At 41.5% G+C, this 23,736-nt stretch overlaps 1 protein-coding gene across 4 annotated transcripts in view; it reads left to right on the top strand.

The window, feature by feature from the left end:
• Positions 1-23,736, top strand: part of LOC138361038 (beta-lactamase-like protein 2 homolog) — a 430,568-nt gene that overhangs the window by 227,297 nt on the left and 179,535 nt on the right. The window contains exon 1 of one of the 4 annotated variants that reach the window (XM_069320506.1): positions 23,028-23,079. The exons of 1 other annotated variant lie outside the window; for it this stretch is intronic. The gene's annotated coding sequence lies outside the window, so the exon portion shown is untranslated. Of the gene's footprint in view, positions 1-23,027; positions 23,080-23,736 lie in introns of those variants that run through there. 2 more of the 4 variants (XM_069320503.1, XM_069320509.1) reach the window with 2 other exon arrangements.

Here is a 23,736-nt window from a genome sequence, read left to right as displayed (position 1 = left end):
AGTTTGAGCAAAATGTGACTCACTGCCGCTTTCAGTTCTTGGCATATGTGGGGTATAAAAAGTCGTAATTTCAAACTGCGAATACGTGCAGAGAGCCAGAATTTGGCTCCAAAATATGGCTCAGGCCTCGAAATTGGGATATTTGGGATATTTCGAAAACTGGAAGGAAGTTTGTGCAAAATGTGACTTACTGCCGCTTTCAGGAATTGGCATATGTTGGGTATAAAAAGTCGTAATTTCAATCTGCGAATACGTGCATAGAGCCAGAATTTGGCTCCAAAATATGGCTCAGGCCTCGAAATTGGGATATTTATGATATTTCGAAAATTGCAGGGGAGTTTGTGCAAAATGTGACTCACTGCCGCTTTCAGTACTTGGCATATGTTGGGTATAAAAAAGTCGTAATTTCAAACTGCGAATACGTGCAGAGAGCCAGAATTTGGCTCAAAAATATGGCTCAGGCCTCAAAATTGGGATATTTATGATATTTCGAAAATTGCAGGGGAGTTTGTGCAAAATGTGACTCACTGCCGCTTTCAGTACTTGGCATATGTTGGGTATAAAAATCCTAATATCAAACTGCGAATACGTGCAGAGAGCCAGAATTTGGCTCCAAAATATGGCTGAGGCCTCGATATTGTGATGTTTGGGATATTTTGAAAACTGCAGGGAGGTTTGGGACAAATGTAACCAAACGCCGCTTTCAGTACTTGGCATATGTTGGGTATAAAAAAGTCGTAGTTTCAAACTGCGTATACGTGCAGAGAGCCAGAATTTGGCTCCAAAATATGGCTCAGTCCTCGAAATTGGGATATTTGGGATATTTCGAAAACTGCAGGGGAGTTTGTGCGAAATGTGACTCACTGCCGCTTACAGGGCTTTGCATATGTTGGGTATAAAATGTCGTCATTTCAAACCACGAATACATGCATAGAGCCAGAATTTGGCTCCAAAATTTGGCTCAGGCCTCGAAATAGGGATGTTTGGGACATTTTGAAAACTACAGTGGGGGGATTGGGACAAATGTGACCAAATGCCGCGTTCAGTACTTGGCATATGTTGGGCATAAAAAAGTCGTAATTTCAAACAGCGAATACGTGCAGAGAGCCAGCATTTGGCTCCAAAATATGGCTCAGTCCTCGAAATTAGGATATTTGGGATATTTCGAAAACTGCAGGGGAGTTTGTGCGAAATGTGACTCACTGCCGCTTTCAAGACTTGGCATATGTTGGGTATAAAATGTCGTAATTTCAAACTGCGAATACGTGCATAGAGTTAGGCTCCAAAATATGGCTCAGGCCTCAAAATTGGGATGTTTGGGATATTTTGAAAACTGCTGGGAGGTTTGGGACAAATATAATCAATCGCCGCTTTCAACACTTGGCATATGTTGGGTATAAAAAATTCGTAATTTCATACTGCGAATACGTGCATAGAGCCAGAATTTGGCTCCAAAATATTGCTCAAGCCTCGAAATTGGGATATTTGGGATATTTCGAAAACTGCAGGGGAGTTTGTGCGAAATGTGACTCACTGCCGCTTTCAGTACTTGACATATGTTGGGTATAAAAAAGTCGTAATTTCAAACTGTGAATACGTGCAGAGAGCCTGAGTTTGGCTCCAAAATATGGCTCAGGCCTCGAAATTGGGATATTTGGGATATTTCGAAAACTGCAGGGGAATTTGTGCAAAATGTGACTCACTGGCGCTTTCAGTACTTGGCATATGTTGGGTATAAAAATCGTAATATCAAACTGCGAATACGTGCAGAGAGCCAGAATTTGGCTCCAAAATATGGCTCAGGCCTCAAAATTGGGATGTTTGGGATATTTCGAAAACTGCAGGGGAGTTTGTGGGAAATGTGACTCACTGCCGCTTTCAGGACTTGGCATATGTTGGGTATAAAATGTCGTAATTTCAAACCACGAATACGTGCATGGAGCAAGAATTTGGCTCCAAAATATGGCTAAGGCCTCGAAATTGGGATGTTTGGGATATTTTGAAAATTGCAGGGGGGTTTGGGACAAATGTGACCAAACGCCGCTTTCAGTACTTGGCATACGTTGGGTATAAAAAAGTCGTAATTTCAAACTGCGATTACGTGCAGAGAGCCAGAGTTTGGCTCAAAAATATGGCTCACACCTCGAAATTGGGATGTTTGGGATATTTCGAAAACTGCAGGGGAGTTTGTGCAAAATGTGAATCACTGCCTCTTTCAGTACTTGGCATATGTTGGGTATAAAAATCGTAATATTAAACTGCGAATACGTGCAGAGAGCCAGAATTTGGATCCAAAATATGGCTCAGGCCTCGATATGTGATGTTTGGGATATTTTGAAAACTGCAGGGAGGTTTGGGACAAATGTTACCAAACGCCGCTTTCAGTACTTGGCATATGTTGGGTATAAAAAATTCGTAATTTCATACTGCGAATACGTGCAGAGAGCCAGAAGTTGGCTCCAAAATATGGCTCAGGCCTCGAAATTGGGATATTTGGGATATTTCGAAAACTGTAGGGGAGTTTGTGCAAAATTTGACTCACTGCCGCTTTCAGGACTTGGCATATGTTGGGTATAAAAATTCGTAATTTCAAACAGCGAATACGTGCATACAGCCAGAATTTGGCTCCAAAATATTGCTCAGTCCTTGAAATTGGGATGTTTGGGATATTTTGAAAACTGCACGGACGGTTTGGGAAAAATGTGACCAAACGCCGCATTCAGTACTTGGCATATGTTGGGCATAAAAATGGTCGTAATTTCAAACTGCGAATACGTGCAATGAGCCAGAATTTGGCTCCAAAATATTGCTCAAGCCTCGAAATTGGGATATTTGGGATATTTCGAAAACTGCAGGGGAGTTTGTGCGAAATGTGACTCACTGCCGCTTTCAGTACTTGACATATGTTGGGTATAAAAAAGTCGTAATTTCAAACTGTGAATACGTGCAGAGAGCCTGAGTTTGGCTCCAAAATATGGCTCTCGCCTCGAAATTGGGATTTTTGTGGTATTTCGAAAACTGCAGGGGAATTTGTGCAAAATGTGACTCACTGGCGCGTTCAGTACTTGGCATATGTTGGGTATAAAAATCGTAATATCAAACTGCGAATACGTGCAGAGAGCCAGAACTTGGCTCCAAAATATGGCTCAGGCCTCGATATTGTGATGTTTGGGATATTTTGAAAACTGCAGGGAGGTTTGGGACAACTATAACCAAACGCCACTTTCAACACTTGGCATATGTTGGGTATAAAAAGTCGTAATTTCAAACTGCGAATACGTGCATAGAGCCAGAATTTGGCACCAAAATATTGCTCAGTCCTCGAAATTGGGTAGTTTGGGATATTTTGAAAACTGCAGGGGGGTTTGGGACAAATATGACCAAACGCTGCTTACAGAACTTGGCATATGTTGGGTATAAAAAGTCATAATTTCAAACTGCGAATACTTGCAGAGAGCTTGAATTTGGCTCCAAAATATGGCTCAGGCCATGAAAGTGGGATGTTTGGGATATTTTGAAAACTGCAGGGCAGTTTGAGCAAAATGTGACTCACTGCCGCTTTCAGTACTTGGCATATGTTGGGTATAAAAAAGTCGTAATTTCAAACTGGAAATACGTGCAGAGAGCCTGAGTTTGGCTCCAAAATATGGCTCACGCCTCGAAATTGGTATATTTGGGATATTTCGAAAACTGCAGGGGAGTTTGTGCGAAATGTGACTCACTGCCGCTTTCAGTACTTGTCATATGTTGGGTATAAAAATCGTAAAATCAAACTGCGAATACTTGCAGAGAGCCAGAATTTATCTCCAAAATATGGCTCAGGCCTCGACATTGTGATGTTGGGGATATTTTGAAAACTGCAGGGAGGTTTGGGACAAATATAACCAAACGCCGCTTCCAACACTTGGCATATGTTGGGTATAAAAAATTCGTAATTTCAAACTGCGAATACGTGCAGAGAGCTTGAATTTGGCTCCAAAATATGGCTCAGGCCATGAAAGTGGGATGTTTGGGATATTTTGAAAACTGCAGGGGAGTTTGAGCAAAATGTGACTCACTGCCGCTTTCAGTACTTGGCATATGTTTGGTATAAAAAGTCGTAATTTCAAACTGCGAATACGTGCAGAGAGCCAGAATCTGGCTCCAAAATATGACTCAGGCCTCAAAATTGGAATATTTAGGATATTTTGAAAACTGCAGGGGAGTTTGTAGGAAATGTGACTCACTGCCGCTTTTAGGACTTGGCATATGTTGGGTATAAAATGTCGTAATTTCAAACCGCGAATACGTGCATGGAGCCAGAATTTGGCTCCAAAATATGGCTAAGGCCTCGAAATTGGGATGTTTGGGATATTTTGAAAACTGCAGGGGGGTTTTGGGACAAATGTGACCAAACACCGCTTTCAGTACTTGGCATATGTTGGGTATAAAAAAATCGTAATTTCAAACTGCGAATACGTGCAGAGAGCCAGAATATGGCTCCAAAATATGGCTCAGGCCTCGAAATTGGGATATTTGGGATATTTCGAAAACTCCAGGGGAGTTTGTGCGAAATGTGACTCACTGCCGCTTTCAAGACTTGGCATATGTTGGGTATAAAATGTCGTAATTTCAAACCGCGAATACGTGCATAGAGCCAGAATTTGGCTCTAAAATATAGCTAAGGCCTCGAAATTGGGATGTTTGGGATATTTTGAAAACTGCAGGGGGGGGGGTTTTGGGACAAATGTGACCAAACACCGCTTTCAGTACTTGGCATATGTTGGGTATAAAAAATTCGTAATTTCATACTGTGAATATGTGCAGAGAGCCAGAAGTTGGCTCCAAAATATGGCTCAGGCCTCGAAATTGGGATATTTGGGATATTTCGAAAACTGTAGGGGAGTTTGTGCAAAATTTGACTCACTGCTGCTTTCAGGACTTAGCATATGTTGGGTATAAAATGTCGTAATTTCAAACCGCGAATACGTGCATGGAGCCAGAATTTGGCTCCAAAATATTGCTCAGTCCTCGAAATTGGGATGTTTGGGATATTTTGAAAACTGAAGGAGGGTTTGGGACAAATATGACCAAACGCCGCTTTCAGAACTTGGCATATGTTGGGTATAAAAAGTCGTAATTTCAAACTGCGAAAACGTGCAGAGAGCTTGAATTTGGCTTTTAAAATATGGCTCAGGCCTTGAAAGTGGGATGTTTGGGATATTTTGAAAACTGCAGGGGGGGTTTGGGACAAATGTGACCAAACGCTGCTTTCAGTACTTGGCATACGATGGGTATAAAAAAGTCGTAATTTCAAACTGCGAATACGTGCAGACAGCCAGAGTTTGGCTCCAAAATATGGCTCACACCTCGAAATTGGGATGTTTGGGATATTTCGAAAACTGCAGGGGAGTTTGTGCAAAATGTGACTCACTGCCCCTTTCAGTACTTGGCATATGTTGGGTATAAAAATCGTAATATCAAACTGCGAATACGTGCAGAGAGCCAGAATTTGGCTCCAAAATATGGCTCAGGCCTCGATATTGTGATGTTTGGGATATTTTGAAAACTGCAGGGAGGTTTGGGACAAATGTAACCAAACGGCGCTTTCAGTACTTGGCATATGTTGGGTATTAAAAATTCGTAATTTCATACTGCGAATACGTGCAGAGAGCCAGAAGTTGGCTCCAAAATATGGCTCAGGCCTCGAAATTGGGATATTTGGGATATTTCGAAAACTGTAGGGGAGTTTGTGCAAAATTTGATTCGCCGCCGCTTTCAGGACTTGGCATATGTTGGGTATAAAAAAGTCGTAATTTCAAACTGCGAATACGTGCAGAGAGCCAGAATATGGCTCCAAAATATGGCTCAGGCCTCGAAATTGGGATGTTTGGGATATTTTGAAAACTGCTGGGAGGTTTGGGACAAATATAACCAAACGCCGCTTTCAACACTTGTCATACGTTGGGTATAAAAAATTCGTAATTTCATACTGCGAATACGTGCATAGAGCCAGAATTTGGCTCCAAAATATTGCTCGGTCCTCGAAATTGGGATGTTTGGGATGTTTTGATAACTGCAGGGGAGTTTGAGCAAAATGTGACTCACTGCCGCTTTCAGTTCTTGGCATATGTGGGGTATAAAAATTGGTAATTTCAAACTGCGAATACGTGCAGAGAGCCAGAATTTGGCTCCAAAATATGGCTCAGGCCTCAAAATTGGGATATTTGGGATATTTCGAAAACTGCAGGGGAGTTTGTGCGAAATGTGACTCACTGTCGCTTTCAGGACTTGGCATATGTTGGGTTAAAAATGTCGTAATTTCAAACTGCGAATACGTGCATAGAGCCAGAATTTGGCTCCAAAATATGGATCAGGCCTCGAAATTGGGATGTTTGGGATATTTTGAAAACTGCAAGGGGGTTTGGGACAAATGTGACCAAACGCTGCTTTCAGTACTTGGTATATGTTGGGTAAAAAAAAGTCGTAATTTCAAACTGCGAATACGTGCAGAGATCCAGAATTTGGCTCCAAAATATGGTTCAGGCCTCGAAATTATGATGTTTGGGATATTTTGAAAACTGCAGGGAGGTTTGAAACAAATGTGACCAAACGCCGCTTACAGTACTTGGCATATGTTGGGTATAAAAAAGTGGTAATTTTAAACTGCGAATACGTGCAGAGCGCCAGAATTTGGCTCCAAAATATGGCTCATGCCTTAAAAATTGGGATATTTGGGATATTTCGAAAACTGCAGGGGAGTTTGTGCGAAATGTAACTCACTGCCGCTTTCAGGACTTGGCATATGTTGGGTATAAAATGTCGTAATTTCAAACCGCGAATACGTGCATAGAGCCAGAATTTGGCTCCAAAATATGGCTTAGGCTTCGAAATTGGGATGTTTGGGATATTTTGAAAACTGCAGGGGGGGTTTGGGACAAATGTGACCAAACGCTGCTTTCAGTACTTGGCATATGTTGGGTATAAAAAAGTCGTAATTTCAAACTGCGAATACGTGCAGAGAGCCAGAATTTGGCTCCAAAATATGGCTCAGGCCTCGAAATTGGGATGTTTGGGATATTTTGAAAACTGCAGGGGGTTTGGGACAAATGTGACCAAACACTGCTTTCAGTACTTGGTATATGTTGGGTATAAAAATCGTAATATCAAACTGCGAATATGTGCAGAGAGCTAGAATTTGGCTCCAAAATATGGCTCAGGCCTCGATATTGTGATGTTTGGGATATTTTGAAAACTGCTGGGAGGTTTGGGACAAATATAACCAAACGCCGCTTTCAACACTTGGCATATGTTGGGTATAAAAAATTCGTAATTTCATACTGCGAATACGTGCATAGAGCCAGAATTTGGCTCCAAAATATTGCTCAGTCCTCGAAATTGGGTAGTTTGGGATATTTTCGATTCTTTGAACGATTCTTCGCGGCAGGTTAACGATTCTTCGCGGCAGGGGATCGTATTCCAGGGACCATAGGATTAAGGACTTGCCCGAAACGCTACGCGTACTAGTGGCTGTACAAGAATGTAACGACTCTTGTATATATCTCAAAAAAAAAAAAAAAAAAAAAAAAAAAATTTGAAAACTGCAGTTGAGTTTGAGCAAAATGTGACTCACTGCCGATTTTAGTATTTGGCATATGTTGGGTATAAAAAATTCGTAATTTCATACTGCGAATACGTGCATAGAGCCAGAATTTGGCTCCAAAATATTGCTCAGTCCTCGAAATTGGGTAGTTTGGGATATTTTCGATTCTTTGAACGATTCTTCGCGGCAGGTTAACGATTCTTCGCGGCAGGGGATCGTATTCCAGGGACCATAGGATTAAGGACTTGCCCGAAACGCTACGCGTACTAGTGGCTGTACAAGAATGTAACGACTCTTGTATATATCTCAAAAAAAAAAAAAAAAAAAAAAAAAAAATTTGAAAACTGCAGTTGAGTTTGAGCAAAATGTGACTCACTGCCGATTTTAGTATTTGGCATATGTTGGGTATAAAAAATTCGTAATTTCATACTGCGAATACGTGCAGAGAGCCAGAAGTTGGCTCCAAAATATGGCTCAGGCCTCGAAATTGGGATATTTGGCATATTTCGAAAACTGTAGGGGAGTTTGTGCAAAATTTGACTCATTGCCGCTTTCAGGACTTGGCATATGTTGGGTATAAAAATTCGTAATTTCAAACTGAGAATACGTGCATAGAGCCAGAATTTGGCTCCAAAATATTGCTCAGTCCTCGAAATTGGGATGTTTGGGATATTTTGAAAACTGCAGTGGGGTTTGGGACAAATATGACCAAACGCTGCTTTCAGAACTTGGCATATGTTGGGTATAAAAAGTCGTAATTTCAAACCGCGAATACGTGCATAGAGCCTGAATTTGGCTCCAAAATATGGCTCAGGCCTCGATATTGTGATGTTTGGGATATTTTGAAAACTGCAGGGGAGTTTGTGCAAAATGTGACTCACTGCTGCTTTCAGTACTTGGCATATGTTGGGTATAAAAAAGTCGTAATTTCAAACTGGAAATACGTGCAGAGAGCCTGAGTTTGGCTCCAAAATATGGCTCACGCCTCGAAATTGGTATATTTGGGATATTTCGAAAACTGCAGGGGAGTTTGTGCGAAATGTGACTCACTGCCGCTTTCAGTACTTGTCATATGTTGGGTATAAAAATCGTAAAATCAAACTGCGAATACTTGCAGAGAGCCAGAATTTATCTCCAAAATATGGCTCAGGCCTCGACATTGTGATGTTGGGGATATTTTGAAAACTGCAGGGAGGTTTGGGACAAATATAACCAAACGCCGCTTCCAACACTTGGCATATGTTGGGTATAAAAAATTCGTAATTTCAAACTGCGAATACGTGCAGAGAGCTTGAATTTGGCTCCAAAATATGGCTCAGGCCATGAAAGTGGGATGTTTGGGATATTTTGAAAACTGCAGGGGAGTTTGAGCAAAATGTGACTCACTGCCGCTTTCAGTACTTGGCATATGTTTGGTATAAAAAGTCGTAATTTCAAACTGCGAATACGTGCAGAGAGCCAGAATCTGGCTCCAAAATATGACTCAGGCCTCAAAATTGGAATATTTAGGATATTTTGAAAACTGCAGGGGAGTTTGTAGGAAATGTGACTCACTGCCGCTTTTAGGACTTGGCATATGTTGGGTATAAAATGTCGTAATTTCAAACCGCGAATACGTGCATGGAGCCAGAATTTGGCTCCAAAATATGGCTAAGGCCTCGAAATTGGGATGTTTGGGATATTTTGAAAACTGCAGGGGGGGTTTGGGACAAATGTGACCAAACGCCGCTTTCAGTACTTGGCATATGTTGGGTATAAAAAAGTCGTAATTTCAAACTGCGAATACGTGCAGAGAGCCTGAATTTGGCTCCAAAATATGGCTCAGGCCTCGAAATTGGGATATTTGGGATATTACGAAAACTGCAGGGGAGTTTGTGCGAAATGTGACTCACTGCCGCTTTCAGGACTTGGCATATGTTGGGTATAAAATGTCGTAATTTCAACCCGCGAATACGTGCATAGAGCCAGAATTTGGCTCCAAAATATTGCTCAGTCCTCGAAATTGGGATGTTTGGGATATTTTGAAAACTGCAGGGGGGTTTGGGACAAATATGACCAAACGCTGCTTACAGAACTTGGCATATGTTGGGTATAAAAATTCATAATTTCAAACTGCGAATACGTGCAGAGAGCTTGAATTTGGCTCCAAAATATGGCTCAGGCCATGAAAGTGGGATGTTTGGGATTTTTTGAAAACTGCAGGGGAGTTTGAGCAAAATGTGACTCACTGCCGCTTTCAGTACTTGGCATATGTTGGGTATAAAAATTCGTAATTTCAAACTGCGAATGCGTGCAGAGAGCCAGAATTTGGCTCCAAAATATGGCTCAGGCCTCGAAATTGGGATATTTGGGATATTTCGAAAACTGCAGGGGGGTTTGGGACAAATGTGACCAAACACTGCTTTCAGTACTTGGTATATGTTGGGTAAAAAAAAAGTCGTAATTTCAAACTGCGAATACGTGCAAAGAGTCAGAATTTGGCTCCAAAATATGGCTCAGTCCTCGAAATTATGATGTTTGGGATATTTTGAAAACTGCAGGGGAGTTTGTGCGAAATGTGACTCACTGCCGCTTTCAGGACTTGGCATATGTTGGGTATAAAATGTCGTAATTTCAAACCGCGAATACGTGCATAGAGCCAGAATTTGGTCCCAAAATATGGCTAAGGCCTCGAAATTGGGATGTTTGGGATAGTTTGAAAACTGCAGAGGAGTTTGTGCGAAATGTGACTCACTGCCGCTTTCAGGACTTGGCATATGTTGGGTATAAAATATCGTAATTTCAAACCGCGAATACGTGAATTGAGACAGAATTTGGTTTCAAAATATGGCTCAGGCCTCGAAATTGGGATGTTTGGGATATTTTGAAAACTGCAGGTGGGTTTGGGACAATTTTGACCAAACGCCGCTTTCAGTACTTGGTAAATGTTGGGTAAAAAACAGTTGTAATTTCAAACTGCGAATACGTGCAGAGAGCCAGAACTTGGCTCCAAAATATGGCTCAGGCCTCGTTATTATGATGTTTGGGATATTTTGAAAACTGCAGGGGGGTTTGGGACAAATATGACCAAACGCTGCTTACAGAACTTGGCATATGTTGGGTATAAAAAGTCATAATTTCAAACTGCGAATACGTGCAGAGAGCTTGAATTTGGCTCCAAAATATGGCTCAGGCCATGAAAGTGGGATGTTAGGGATATTTTGAAAACTGCAGGCGAGTTTGAGCAAAATATGACTCACTGCCGCTTTCAGTACTTGTCATATGTTGGGTATAAAAAGTCGTAATTTCAAACTGCGAATACGTGCAGAGAGCCAGAATTTGGCTCCAAAATATGGCTAAGGCCTCGAAATTGGGATGTTAGGGATATTTTGAAAACTAAAGGGGGGGGGGGTTTGGGACAAATGTGACCAAACGCCGCTTTCAGTACTTGGCATTTGTTGGGTATAAAAAATTCGTAATTTCAAACTGCGAATACGTACAGAGAGCCAGAATTTGGCTCCAAAATATTGCTCAAGCCTCGAAATTGGGATATTTGGGATATTTCGAAAACTGCAGGGGAGTTTGTGCGAAATGTGACTCACTGCCGCTTTCAGTACTTGGCATATGTTGGGTATAAATTAAAAGTCGTAAATTCAAACTGCGAATACGTGCAGAGAGCCTGAGTTTGGCTCCAAAATATAGCTCACGCCTCGAAATTGGGATGTTTGGGGTATTTCGAAAACTGTAGGGGGGTTTGGGACAAATATGACCAAACGCCGCTTACAGAACTTGGCATATGTTGGGTATAAAAAGTCGTAATTTCAAACTGCGAATACGTGCAGAGAGCTTGAATTTGGCTCCAAAATATGGCTCAGGCCTTGAAAGTGGGATGTTAGGGAAATTTTGAAAACTGCAGGGGAGTTTGAGCAAAATGTGACTCACTGCCGCTTTCAGTACTTGGCATATGTTGGGTATAAAAAGTCGTAATTTCAAACTGCGAATACGTGCAGAGAGCCAGAATTTGGCTCCAAAATATGGCTCAGGCCTCAAAATTGGGATATTTGGGATATTTCGAAAACTGCAGGGGAGTTTGTTGGAAATGTGACTCACTGCCGCTTTCAAGACTTGGCATATGTTGGGTATAAAATGTCGTAATTTCAAACCGCGAATACTTGCATGGAGCAAGAATTTGACTCTAAAATATGGCTCAGACCTCGAAATTGGGTTGTTTGGGATATTTTGAAAACTGCAGGGGGGTTTGGGACAAATGTTCACAAACGCCGCTCTCAGTACTTCGCATATGTTGGTTATAAAAAAGTCGTAATTTAAAAATGCGAATACGTGCAGAGAGCCAGAATTTGGCTCCAAAATATGGCTCAGGCCTCGAAATTGGGATGTTTGGGATATTTTGAAAACTGCAGGGAGGTTTGGGACAAATGTGACCAAATGCCGCTTTCAGTACTTGGAATATGTTGGGTATATAAAGTCGTAATTTCAAACTGCGAATACGTGCAGAGAGCCAGAATTTGGCTCCAAAATATGGCTCAGGCCTAGAAATTGGAATATTTGGGATATTTTGAAAACTGCAAGAGAGTTTGTGCAAAATGTGACTCACTGCCGCTTTCAGGACTTGGCATATGTTGGGTATAAAAGTCGTAATTTCAAACTGCGAATATGTGCATTAGTTAGAATTTGGCTCCAAAATTTGGCTCAGGCCTCGAAATTGGGATGTTTGGGATATTTTGAAAACTGCAGGGGGGTTTGCGACAAATATGACCAAACGCCGCTTTCAGAACTTTGCATATGTTGGGTATAAAAAGTCGTAAATTCAAAGTGCGAATACGTTCAGAGAGCCAGAATTTGGCTCCAAAATATGGCTCAAGCCTCGAAATTGGGATGTTTGGGATATTTTGAAAACTGATGGGGGGTTTGGGACAGATGTAACCAAACGCCGCTTTCAGTACTTGGCATATGTTGGGTATAAAAAGTCGTAATTTCAAACTGTGAATACGTGCAAAGAGCTTGAATTTGGCTCCAAAATATGGCTCAGGCCTCAAAATTGGGATGTTTGGGATATTTTGTAAACTGCAGGGAGGTTTGGGACAAATGTGACAGAACGCCCCTTTCAGTACTTGGCATATGTTGGGTATATAAAGTCGTAATTTCAAAATGCGAATACGTGCTGAGAGCGAGAATTTGGCTCCAAAATATGGCTCAGGCCTCGAAATTAGGATATTTCTGATATTTTGAAAACTGCAGGGGAGTTTGTGCAAAATGTGACTCACTGCCGCTATCAGGACTTGGCATATGCTGGGTATAAAAAGTCATAATTTCAAACTGTGTATACGTGCATAGAGCCAGAATTTGGCTCCAAAATACGACTCAGGCCTCGAAATTGGGATGTTTAGGATATTTTGAAAATTGCAGGGGGGTTTGGGACAAATGTCACCAAACATTTCAGTACTTCGCATATGTTGGGTATAAAAAAGTCGTAATTTCAAAATACGAATTCGTTCAGAGAGCCAGAATTTGGCTCCAAAATATGGCTCAGGCCTCGAAATTGGGATGTTTAGGATATTTTGAAAACTGCAGGGGGGTTTGGGACAAATGTCACCAAACATTTCAGTACTTCGCATATGTTGGGTATAAAAAAGTCGTAATTTCAAAATACGAATTCGTTCAGAGAGCCAGAATTTGGCTCCAAAATATGGCTCAGGCCTCGAAATTGAGATGTTTGGGATATTTTGAAAACTGCAGGGGGAATTGGGACAAATTTGACAAAACGCCGATTTCAGTACTTGGCATATGTTGGGTATAAAAAAGTCGCAATTTAAAACTACGAATACGTACAGAGAGCCAGAATTTGGCTCCAAAATATGGCTCAGGCCTCGAAATTGGGATGTTTGAGATATTTTGAAAACTGCAAGAAGGATTGAGACAAATATGACCAAATGCAGCTTTCAGTACTTGGTATATGTTGGGTATAAAAAAGTCGTAATTTCAAACTGCGAATAGGTGCAGAGACCAGAATTTGGCTCCAAAACATGGATCAGTCCTCGAAATTGGGATGTTTGGGATATTTTGAAAACTGCTGGGAGGTTTGGGACAAATGTGACCAAATGCCGCTTTCAGTACTTGGTATATGTTAGGTATAAAAAGTCGTAATTTCAAAGTGCGAATACGTGCAGAGAGCCAAAATTTGGCTACAAAATATGGCTCAGGCCTCGAAATTGGGATGTTTGGGATATTTTGAAAACTGCAGGGGAGTTTGTGCAAAATGTCACTCACTGCCGCTTTCAGGACTTGGCATATGTTGGGTATAAAAAGTCGTAATTTCAAACTGCGAATACGTGCATAGAGCCAGAATTTTTCTCCAAAATACGGCTCAGGCCTCAAAATTGGGATGTTTGGGATATTTTGAAAACTGCAGGGGGGTTTGGGAAAAATATGACCAAACGCACTTTCAGAACTTTGCATATGTTAGGTATAAAAAGTCGTAATTTCAAAGTGCGAATACGTGCAGAGAGCCAAAATTTGGCTACAAAATATGGCTCAGGCCTCGAAATTGGGATGTTTTGGATATTTTGAAAACTGCAGGGGGGGTTTGGGACATATGTGACCAAACGCCGCTTTCATTACTTGGCATATGTTGGGTATAAAAAAGAAGTAATATCAAACGGCGAATACGTGCAGAGAGCCAGAATTTGGCTCCAAAATATAGCTCAGGCCTCGAAATTGGGATATTTGGGATATTTCGAAAACTGCAGGGGAGTTTGTGCAAAATGTGACTCACTGCCGCTATCAAGACTTGGCATATGTTGGGTGGAAAAAGTCGTTATTTCAAACTGTGTATACGTGCATAGAGCCAGAATTTGGTTCCAAAATACGGCTCAGGCCTCGAAATTGGGATGTTTAGGATATTTTGAAAACTGCAGGGGGGTTTGTCACAAATGTCACCAAACGCTTCTTTCAGTACTTCACATATGTTGGGTATAAAAAAGTCGTAATTTCAAACTGAGAATACGTGCAGAGAGCCAGAATTTGGCTCCAAAATATGGCTCAGGCCTCGAAATTGGGATGTTTGGGATATTTTGAAAACTGCAGGGGGGTTTGGGATGTATGTGACCAAACGCCGTTTTCATTACTAGGCACATGTTGGCTATAAAAAATCGTAATTTCAAACGGCGAATACGTGCAGAGAGCCAAAATTTGGGTCCAAAATATGGCTCTGGCCTCGAAATTGGGATGTTTGGGATATTTTGAAAACTGCAAGGGGGTTTCGGACATATGTGACCAAACGGCGCTTTCATTACTTGGCATATGTTGGGTATAAAATAGTCGTAATTTCAAACGGCGAATACGTGCAGAGAGCCAGAATTTGGCTCCAAAATATAGCTCAGGCCTCGAAATTGGGATTTTTGGGGAATTTCGAAAACTGCAGGGGAGTTTGTGCGAAATGTGACTCACTGCCGCTTTCAGTACTTGGCATATATTGGGTATAAAAAAGTCGTAATTTCAAACTGCGAATACGTGCAGAGAGCCTGAGTTTGGCTCCAAAATATGGCTCATGCCTCGAAATTGGGATTTTTGGGGAATTTCGAAAACTGCAGGGGAATTTGTGCAAAATGTGACTCACTGGCGCTTTCAGTACTTGGCATATGTTGGGTATAAAAATCGTAATATCAAACTGCGAATACGTGCATAGAGCCAGAATTTGGCTCCAAAATATTGCTCAGTCCTCGAAATTGGGTAGTTTGGGATATTTTGAAAACTGCTGGGGAGTTTGGGACAAATATGACCAAACGCTGCTTACAGAACTTGGCATTTGTTGGGTATAAAAAGTCGTAATTTCAAACTGCGAATACGTGCAGAGAGCCAGAATTTGGCTCCAAAATATGGCTCAGGCCTCGAAATTGTGATGTTTGGGATATTTTGAAAACTGCTGGGGGGTTTGGGATATATGTGACCAAACGCCACTTTCATTACTAGGCACATGTTGGCTATAAAAAAGTCGTAATTTCAAACCGCGAATACGTGCAGAGAGCCAGAAGTTGACTCCAAAATATGGCTAAGGCCTCGAAATTGGGATGTTTGGGATATTTTGAAAACTGCAGGGGGGGTTTGGGACAAATGTGACCAAACGCCGCTTTCAGTACTTGGCATATGTTGGGTATAAAAAAGTCGTAATTTCAAACTGCGAATACGTGCAGAGAGCCAGAATTTCGCTCCAAAATATTGCTCAAGCCTCGAAATTGGGATATTTGGGATATTTCGAAAACTGCAGGGGAGTTTGTGCGAAATGTGACTCACTGCCGCTTTCAGTACTTGGCATATGTTGGGTATAAAAAAGTCGTAATTTCAAACTGCGTATACGTGCATAGAGCCAGAATTTGGCTCCAAAGTACGGCTCAGGCCTCGAAATTGGGATGTTTAGGATATTTTGAAAACTGCTGGAGGGTATGGGACAAATGTCACCAAACGCCGCTTTCAGTAATTGGCATATGTTGGGTATAAAAAAGTCGCAATTTCAAACTACGAATACGTGCAGAGAGCCAGAATTTGGCTCCAAAATATGGCTCAGGCCTCGAAATTGGGATGTTTGGGATATTTTGAAAACTGCAAGAAGGATTGAGACAAATGTGACCAAACGCCGCTTTCAGTACTTGGTATATGTTGGGTATAAAAAAGTCGTAATTTCAATCTGCGAATACGTGCATAGAGCCAGAATTTGGCTCCAAAATATGGCTCAGGCCTCGAAATTGGGATGTTTGGGATATTTTGAAAACTGCTGGGAGGTTTGGGACAAATGTGACCAAATGCCGCTTTCAGTACTTGGTATATGTTGGGTATAAAAAGTCGTAATTTCAAACTGCGAATACGTGCATAGAGCCAGAATTTGGCTCCAAAATACGGCTCAGGCCTCGAAATTGGGATGTTTGGGATATTTTGAAAACTGCAGGGGAGTTTGGGACAGATGTAACCAAACGCCGCTTTCAGTACTTGCCATATGTTGGGTATAAAAAGTCGTAATTTCAAACTGCGAATACGTGCAAAGAGCTTGTATTTGGCTCCAAAATATGGCTCAGGCCTTGAAATTGGGATGTTTGGGATATTTTGTAAACTGTAGGGAGGTTTGTGACAGATGTAACCAAACGCCGCTTTCAGTACTTGGCATATGTTGGGTATAAAAAGTCGTAATTTCAAACTGTGAATACGTGCAGAGATCCAGAATTTGGCTCTATAATATGGCTCAGGCCTCGAAATTAGGATATTTGAGATATTTTGAAAACTGCAGGGAGGTTTGGGACAAATGTGACCAAACACCGCTTTCAGTACTTGGAATGTGTTGGGTATATAAAGTCGTAATTTCAAACTGCGAATACGTGCAGAGAGCGAGAATTTGGCTCCAAAATATAGCTCAGGCCTCGAAATTGGGATGTTTGGGATATTTTGAAAACTGCAGGGGGGTTTCGGACATACGTGTCCAAACGGCGCTTTCAATACTTGGCATATGTTGGGTATAAAATAGTCGTAATTTCAAACGGCGAATACGTGCAGAGAGCCAGAATTTGGCTCCAAAATATAGCTCAGGCCTCGAAATTGGGATATTAGGGATATTTCGAAAACTGCAGTGGAGTTTGTCCAAAATGTGACTCACTGCCGCTATCAGGACTTGGCATGTGTTGGGAATAAAAAGTCGTTATTTCAAACTGTGTATACGTGCATAGAGCCAGAATTTGGCTCCAAAATACGGCTCACGCCTCTAAATTGGGATGTTTAGGATATTTTGAAAATTGCAGTGGGGTTTGGGACAAATGTCACCAAACGCCGCTTTCAGTACTTCGCATATGTTGGGTATAAAAAAGTCGTAATTTCAAACTGAGAATACGTGCAGAGAGCCAGAATTTGGCTCCAAAATATAGCTCAGGCCTCGAAATTGGGATATTTGGGATGTTTCCAAAACTGCAGGGGAGTTTGTGCAAAATGTGACTCACTGCCGCTATCAGGACTTGGCATATGCTGGGTATAAAAAGTCGTAATTTCAAACTGCGTATACGTGCATAGAGCCAGAATTTGGCTCCAAAATACGGCTCAGGCCTCGAAATTGGGATGTTTAGGATATTTTGAAAACTGCAGGAGGGTATGGGACAAATGTCACCAAATGCCACTTTCAGTACTTTGCATATGTTGGGTATAAAAAAGTCGCAATTTCAAACTACGAATACGTGCAGAGAGCCAGAATTCGGCTCCAAAATATGGCTCAGGCCTCGAAATTGGGATGTTTGGGATATTTTGAAAACTGCAAGAAGGATTGAGACAAATGTGACCAAACGCCGCTTTCAGTACTTGGTATATGTTGGGTATAAAAAAGTCGTAATTTGAAACTGCGAATACGTGCAGAGAGCCAGAATTTGGCTCCAAAATATGGCTCAGGCCTAGAAATTGGAATATTTGGGATATTTTGAAAACTGCAAGGGAGTTTGTGCAAAATCTGACTCACTGCCGCTTTCAGGTCTTGGCATATGTTGGGTATAAAATGTCGTAATTTCAAACTGCGAATATGTGCATTAGCCATAATTTGGCTCCAAAATACGGCTCAGGCCTTGAAATTGGGATGTTTGGGATATTTTGAAAACTGCAGCTGGGTTTGGGACAGATGTAACCAAACGCCGCTTTCAGTACTTGGCATATGTTGGGTAAAAAAAGTCGTAATTTCAAACTGCGAATACGTGCAGAGAGCCAGAATTTGGCTCTATAATATGGCTCAGGCCTCGAAATTAGGATATTTGGGATATTTTGAAAACTGCAGGGAGGTTTGGGACAAATGTGACCAAACGCCGCTTTCAGTACTTGGCATATGTTGGGTATATAGATTCGTAATTTCAAAATGCGAATACGTGCAGAGAGCGAGAATTTGGCTCCAAAATATGGCTCAGGCCTCGAAATTGGGATGTTTGGGATATTTTGAAAACTGCAGGGGGGTTTGGGATATATGTGACCAAACGCCGCTTTCATTACTAGGCACATGTTGGCTATAAAAAAGTCGTAATTTCAAACGTCGAATACGTGCAGCGAGCCAGAATTTGGCTCCAAAATATAGCTCAGGCCTCGAAATTGGGATATTTGGGATGTTTCCAAAACTGCAGGGGAGTTTGTGCAAAATGTGACTCACTGCCGCTATCAAGACTTGGCATATGCTGGGTATAAAAAGTCGTAATTTCAAACTGCGAATACGTGCATAGAGCCAGAATTTGGCTCCAAAATATTGCTCAGTCCTCGAAATTGGGTAGTTTGGGATATTTTGAAAACTGCAGGGGAGTTTGGGACAAATATGACCAAACGCTGCTTACAGAACTTGGCATTTGTTGGGTATAAAAAGTCGTAATTTCAAACTGCGAATACGTGCAGAGAGCCAGAATTTGGCTCCAAAATATGGCTCAGGCCTCGAAATTGTGATGTTTGGGATATTTTGAAAACTGCTGGGGGGTTTGGGATATATGTGACCAAACGCCACTTTCATTACTAGGCACATGTTGGCTATAAAAAAGTCGTAATTTCAAACCGCGAATACGTGCAGAGAGCCAGAAGTTGGCTCCAAAATATGGCTAAGGCCTCGAAATTGGGATGTTTGGGATATTTTGAAAACTGCAGGGGGGGTTTGGGACAAATGTGACCAAACGCCGCTTTCAGTACTTGGCATATGTTGGGTATAAAAAAGTCGTAATTTCAAACTGCGAATACGTGCAGAGAGCCAGAATTTCGCTCCAAAATATTGCTCAAGCCTCGAAATTGGGATATTTGGGATATATCGAAAACTGCAGGGGAGTTTGTGCGAAATGTGACTCACTGCCGCTTTCAGTACTTGGCATATGTTGGGTATAAAAAAGTCGTAATTTCAAACTGCGTATACGTGCATAGAGCCAGAATTTGGCTCCAAAGTACGGCTCAGGCCTCGAAATTGGGATGTTTAGGATATTTTGAAAACTGCAGGAGGGTATGGGACAAATGTCACCAAACGCCGCTTTCAGTAATTGGCATATGTTGGGTATAAAAAAGTCGCAATTTCAAACTACGAATACGTGCAGAGAGCCAGAATTTGGCTCCAAAATATGGCTCAGGCCTCGAAATTGGGATGTTTGGGATATTTTGAAAACTGCAAGAAGGATTGAGACAAATGTGACCAAACGCCGCTTTCAGTACTTGGTATATGTTGGGTATAAAAAAGTCGTAATTTCAATCTGCGAATACGTGCATAGAGCCAGAATTTGGCTCCAAAATATGGCTCAGGCCTCGAAATTGGGATGTTTGGGATATTTTGAAAACTGCTGGGAGGTTTGGGACAAATGTGACCAAATGCCGCTTTCAGTACTTGGTATATGTTGGGTATAAAAAGTCGTAATTTCAAACTGCGAATACGTGCATAGAGCCAGAATTTGGCTCCAAAATACGGCTCAGGCCTCGAAATTGGGATGTTTGGGATATTTTGAAAACTGCAGGGGAGTTTGGGACAGATGTAACCAAACGCCGCTTTCAGTACTTGCCATATGTTGGGTATAAAAAGTCGTAATTTCAAACTGCGAATACGTGCAAAGAGCTTGTATTTGGCTCCAAAATATGGCTCAGGCCTCGAAATTGGGATGTTTGGGATATTTTGTAAACTGTAGGGAGGTTTGTGACAGATGTAACCAAACGCCGCTTTCAGTACTTGGCATATGTTGGGTATAAAAAGTCGTAATTTCAAACTGTGAATACGTGCAGAGATCCAGAATTTGGCTCTATAATATGGCTCAGGCCTCGAAATTAGGATATTTGAGATATTTTGAAAACTGCAGGGAGGTTTGGGACAAATGTGACCAAACACCGCTTTCAGTACTTGGAATGTGTTGGGTATATAAAGTCGTTATTTCAAACTGCGAATACGTGCAGAGAGCGAGAATTTGGCTCCAAAATATAGCTCAGGCCTCGAAATTGGGATGTTTCGGATATTTTGAAAACTGCAGGGGGGTTTCGGACATACGTGTCCAAACGGCGCTTTCAATACTTGGCATATGTTGGGTATAAAATAGTCGTAATTTCAAACTGCGTATACGTGCATAGAGCCAGAATTTGGCTCGAAAATACGGCTCAGGCCTCGAAATTGGGATGTTTAGGATATTTTGAAAACTGCAGGGAGGTTTGGGTCAAATGTCACCAAACGCCGCTTTCAGTACATCGCATATGTTGGGTATAAAAAAGTCGTAATTTAAAACTGCGAATACGTGCAGAGAGCCAGAATTTGGCTCCAAAATATGGCTCAGGCCTCGAAATTGGAATATTTCGGATATTTTGAAAGCTGCAGGGGAGTTTGTGCAAAATGTGACTCACTGCCGCTATCAAGACTTGGCATATGTTGTGTATAAAAAAGTCGTAATTTAAAACTGCGAATACGTGCAGAGAGCCAGAATTTGGCTCGAAAATATGGCTCAGGCCTCAAAATTGAGATGTTTGGGATATTTTGAAAACTGTAGTGGGGATTGGGACAAATGTGACCAAACGCCGCTTTCAGAACTTGGCATATGTTGGTTATAAAAAAGTGATGTGGAAAGCATGGGGGATTTTTTTTATATTGCAGAATGGTGACTGGGGCTAGTGCGTGATGCTTTCCTACTAATCCAGACCCACTCAGATGCACCTGCTATATTTAGATCAACAACACTGCTGATCTATGATTCATCCAGTGTCTAATGTCACTTAATGGAGAGATTTAGCAAGAGGTCAGCAGCAGATCAACTTTTTCTAAATACCATGTTGGCGATCACAGCAAACAATGAGGGTGAAAAAAAGTTCATTTGCTGAGAGATTGTAATTCAGTAGAACTCCATTCACACTGACTGATGCCAAAATCTAGTACATCCATATCAGCCTGGATAGCTCCAGGGAGCCTCTGGCTCTTTGCCAAGTAAATGATGTTTCATTACATTCATTTTTTTTTTTACCCTGTCTGTAAGACATCGTTTTCTACAGATAAAATAATAACTATTTGGTATTTTTGAACATCATTCTCATAAATTTCTGCTCTGTTTAATTGAAGCCTTTTTATTTCAGCCATCCAACTATTATGAAGCTAAATGAGCTACGTAACAGCAATCCACGATTAGCAGAACTCACTACCAAACAGGTAAGTGGGAGGGATGAAGTTTGATGCAAATGACAGATAAGGACACACTTTAAAAGGATTCAGTATAAGTAGACAAATAAACACACAATTTAACAGGAGCATCTCTAAGCAGTAGCGTATATACTAAGCCTACAAACATAGGATTAAGCCTAAACAGTAGGAGTGAGTGCTCCCAAAGACACAAAGCCAGTGTTCTAAACACTTAGATTCGTCGAGCCCTTACCCACTGCTCAGAATGGAGCAACGTGAGTACGGAGTTTGAAAGTTAACTGAAGTGTTGGTGAACAATGGATATAGCAACAAAGAAATAAACGCCACATAAGATGACACCTGGACCAGGTACAATCCTGAACCTAGAACAGAAACCACAACACCTCCAATAATATTATATTACAAATCGGATTTGGAAGGAAGGATTGGGCTACAGGAAGGATTGGGCTACAGGAAGGATTGGTCTACAAGAAGGATTGGGCTACAGGAAAGATTGGGCTACAGGAAGGATTGAGCTACAGGAAGGATTGGTCTACAGGAAGGATTGGTCTACAGGAAGGATTGAGCTACATGAAGGATTGGTCTACAGGAAGGATTGGGCTACAAGAAGGATTGGGCTACAGGAAAGATTGGGCTACAGGAAGGATTGAGCTTCATCTCCAAATGTATATTTGCCAGATAATTTGGCACTAAAAACAAAACGCATATATTATTGTTTAGACTAAATCCGCTACTCATTACTTTCCTGAAGTTGTCGTATATACACTACAAAATCTGCGTGTAAATCACCACAATTAACACGTGATGAAAGTGTGAGTGACAGACTACGAAGGAAGAATTGAAACAGGAATTTCTTTAAGTATTTTCGTATTTAATAATACATCTTCAGAAGGGTGTTTCAATTCTTCCTTCGAGGTCTGACACTGTCACTACAGAACATGAATGTATTTCAAATCAAATCAAATGTTTATTTAGGTAAGGTACATACATACAAGAGATTTTACAAAGAGTGATGGATTTATAGATAGGGCTAGTACATACAATGCCTAAAGCCACTATTACGCAAAGCGTTTCGGGCATGAAACGTTGCAACAATGAATAATGAGAGCAATTATTATATGGATGGCGTAATAACAGGGGAACATTAGCGCCTCTGGTGGTCAGATGCTTAACTGTATTAGAGGTTGACAGTTTAGATATTATAGTGAAGTAAGGGTGAGTGGCGCGTCTGGGAGTCCCACTTCTTAACGTGTGGCTCAGTTGTCGACCAGCCGCCGCCTGGCAAGGGTCACGTTGATTACCAGTGTGCAAAAAATAAATGTGTTACAGATATCATTAATCAATCATAATATAGAAAGCATTGTTCGGGGTGTGTACTTCATGTTGTTATTCGTTATTATTTTGTATATTATATGTATTTAGACAAAATATAGAGGAGGTTGTCAGGTGGCAGCCATAGGTGTACCCGCTAGTTAAGTCATTAGGGCGCTTGTGGTGGCCTTAATAGCCATGCCAGTAGTTAGCCAGCAATCTTAAGGTTATCTTGAGATGATTTCGGGGCATAACGTCCCCCGCGGCCCGGTCCTCGACCAAGCCTTCTTTTTCTTACACATCCCCAGGAAGCAGCAGCCCATAGCAGCTGTCTAACTCCCAGGTACTTATTTACTGATAGGTAAACAGGGTCATCAGGGTGAAAGAAAGTGCCCATTTGTTTCAGATCGAACCCGGAACCTCAGGATTACGATTACGAAGCGCTGTCCACTCGGCTGTCAGGCCCCTTAAAACAACCCAAAGAGAAATCTTCGACATATTTTGATGAAAATCTGAATGAAACGAAAAATTTTGGCCACAGATTGTGTGAAGATGGTGGGGGGGGGGGGGGGATTGAGGGGGTGCAGGTTAGTACGATGAGCATGATTCAGAATGATGGAAGGAGAAGGGCTCCTATGATGAACTGACCTAAGGGCCACCATCTACAGTGGCCTCGACGGGGACAGGACGGCGGCGCCTTGCCAAAGGTCAGCCT

Source organism: Procambarus clarkii, unplaced genomic scaffold, assembly GCF_040958095.1.
Source record: "Procambarus clarkii isolate CNS0578487 unplaced genomic scaffold, FALCON_Pclarkii_2.0 HiC_scaffold_153, whole genome shotgun sequence".
Taxonomy (NCBI): domain Eukaryota; kingdom Metazoa; phylum Arthropoda; class Malacostraca; order Decapoda; family Cambaridae; genus Procambarus; species Procambarus clarkii.
Note: the sequence above shows the minus strand (reverse complement) of the source record. Positions and strands in the feature narration are given on the sequence as shown.